This window comes from Mastomys coucha, unplaced genomic scaffold (assembly GCF_008632895.1).
Source record: "Mastomys coucha isolate ucsf_1 unplaced genomic scaffold, UCSF_Mcou_1 pScaffold13, whole genome shotgun sequence".
Taxonomy (NCBI): domain Eukaryota; kingdom Metazoa; phylum Chordata; class Mammalia; order Rodentia; family Muridae; genus Mastomys; species Mastomys coucha.
Genome location: NW_022196895.1, coordinates 48,563,678 through 48,565,856, shown reverse-complemented (window position 1 = coordinate 48,565,856; position 2,179 = coordinate 48,563,678). Strand labels below are relative to the sequence as shown.

The 2,179-nt window shown below is 59.1% G+C and overlaps 1 protein-coding gene across 6 annotated transcripts in view; it reads right to left on the bottom strand.

The window, feature by feature from the left end:
- The window catches only part of Sncaip (synuclein alpha interacting protein), a 144,838-nt gene extending 142,881 nt beyond the window's left edge, over window positions 1-1,957 (bottom strand). For 2 of the 6 annotated variants that reach the window (XM_031365678.1, XM_031365682.1), the window contains exon 1: window positions 1,225-1,552. The gene's annotated coding sequence lies outside the window, so the exon portion shown is untranslated. Of the gene's footprint in view, window positions 1-612; window positions 736-1,224; window positions 1,674-1,724 lie in introns of those variants that run through there. The other 4 variants (XM_031365679.1, XM_031365683.1, XM_031365680.1 and 1 more) reach the window with 4 other exon arrangements.
- Window positions 1,958-2,179: the final 222 nt, after the last annotated feature.

Here is a 2,179-nt window from a genome sequence, read left to right as displayed (position 1 = left end):
TTTTTGCCTGCCTGTAGATTCAGCGCCGAAATGATGCCTGACCATAATGTGTTTAGAGCTGACACCTTGGAGAACTGACGTCTGCGCAAATGTAATCCCCATAAACCTCTCCAGATAGTCCTTATTTCATTTTGCAAACTGTACCCTGGCAGGGCTCCACAGCACGTGGTGTGTGGGGAGACTGTGTTGCGGCGGTTCTTTCTTCTTATGGGCTATTTGATGGACACTTGTCAGTAACAACCACGAGGAGTGGCGCCCCACCTCCAGCAAGTGAAAAAAAAGGGGGGGGGCACAACCAGCAGTGCTTCCTTAATTAACTTTCCCAAGGAAAGCAATGTTCCCGCAGGAAAAAACAACACGTTTCCACCCTCCTAGCGGCTAGTTGGAAAAGAGCAACAATGCAGTTGCCTTTTTGTCTCCTGAAGACTTTCTTTGCTGCAAGCGGTAGCGTGTTCCTCAAAGAATGCTAGTATTTCCTGTGGAAACTGTATGGCTGCCAGAACTGGCTCAGAATATTCCCCCCTTTCTTTTCGTTAAAAAGAAAAAAGAAAAAATGAAATAAACAAAACGTGGCATTTGACAATAGCCAACGTTGTCTTCATCTCTACTTACCACCTGCAGGCGAAAGTCACCGCCACTCAGAGGGTCAGGAAAGAAGCCTTCCCTAAGACAGGGTCAATCCCGGGACGCCGGACAGCGCCGGGAGGAGGAGCCGAGGCTGGACGGGGCAGCCTAGGCACCGCGGGGATGATGGGCCAGGGGCTCCCCTCGAGTAGCGACACCTCCCGGTATCCCCCTTCACGTTTGTTATTGTTCTGGTTACTAGTGTAGCTATCACCATGCCTTCGCCCCTCCCTGGGAGCTCCTAGGAGCCTCGGCACAGCCCATCCCCGCCTCCGGGACCATCGGAGGTAGCAGCCAGCGTAACGCCAGCGCAAGGGCCAATGAAAAGAACAATCCCCCTGCACCAGAGCCTGGGACTGCGAGGCGGGAGCGACTTGGGTCCCCCGGGGTGAAGCTGCCTGGGTTACCACAGTGACCTCCTCTTGTGGCTCTCCGCAGCGGCACCGCGCGGCCCCGGGCAGAAGGGACCCGAGGCACAAAGGGGGCCCCGGGGTCCCGAGAACCCGCAGGGTGTCGCCCGGTGCAAAGTTGTAATGGTCTCAGCCTCGGCCGCCCGCGTCCCTCTCCTCCCTGCGGCGCCCGCGGGGGACCTGGACTCACCGGAGCGCGGGAGCACGGCGGGAGGGATGGACGGACAGACGGCGAGAGCAGCGGGCGCAGGAGACCCGGCGGGCGGCGGAGGCGCTGCCGCGGCCCCGCTACGTCACAATGCGGCCGGGCGGCCGGCGCCGCACCCCGGGCCCCCCAACGGGCGCGCGCAGGCGGGGACACCCCGGGCGGCGGGATGTCGAGCTCACCACCAGGCAGGACCGACAGTGACCGTCCCCCTGCGCCGCGACCCAGCCCACGCCCCTCAGCAGCAGCTGCCTTCCCCAGTGTCCCCGGCCAGCGAACCTGCTGCTTCTGCTTACCTCGCGCGTTCACCTCCGCCTTCCTTGGCTCTTCCTCGCAAGCTCTCTCCCCTCTTCCCCTCCCACTTTTGGCCCCCTCTTCTCACTTTCTCCCCCGCCTCCCCTCTGGCTTTGCTGCCTCTCCAATCCCCCCAACCCCCCGCCCCCCCGTGCGCTCTTTCCTCCTTGGAAATGCAATCCCCCCCTCACCGCGATCCATGAATCAACCGCTGCCACCTCATTGGTCCCCAAACCATTCCAAGGTTCCAGCATAAAACCGGGAAATGATACTCTCGGAGAAAAAGGAAGGTGGACGCGGTCCTGGGAAACTGTTGTGTCTGAGAAGCGTTTTTTGGCGAGAGTGCTGTGCCTTGGCACCGTGTCATCAATCCCCAACCTTCTCTCCAAGTCTCGCCCACCCTGGAAGACTTAGCCAAGGAGTAAAGGGGCAGGGCTGGGGGATTTTTTTCTTTTTTACCCAGAATGTTTTGTGCTCCTGGGTGGGTGGCGCTAGAGATTTGGGTCTGAAATGACAGTTGGTTAATTCAGCAGTGTACCCAGGACCCTGTGATAATAGTAACTTTACTCCTAGCATCCCTTGTGGTGGGGGCACCTGCGATGCCTGCATCGGTGGGTGACCGCCTCTTTCCTATTTCGGAAATGAA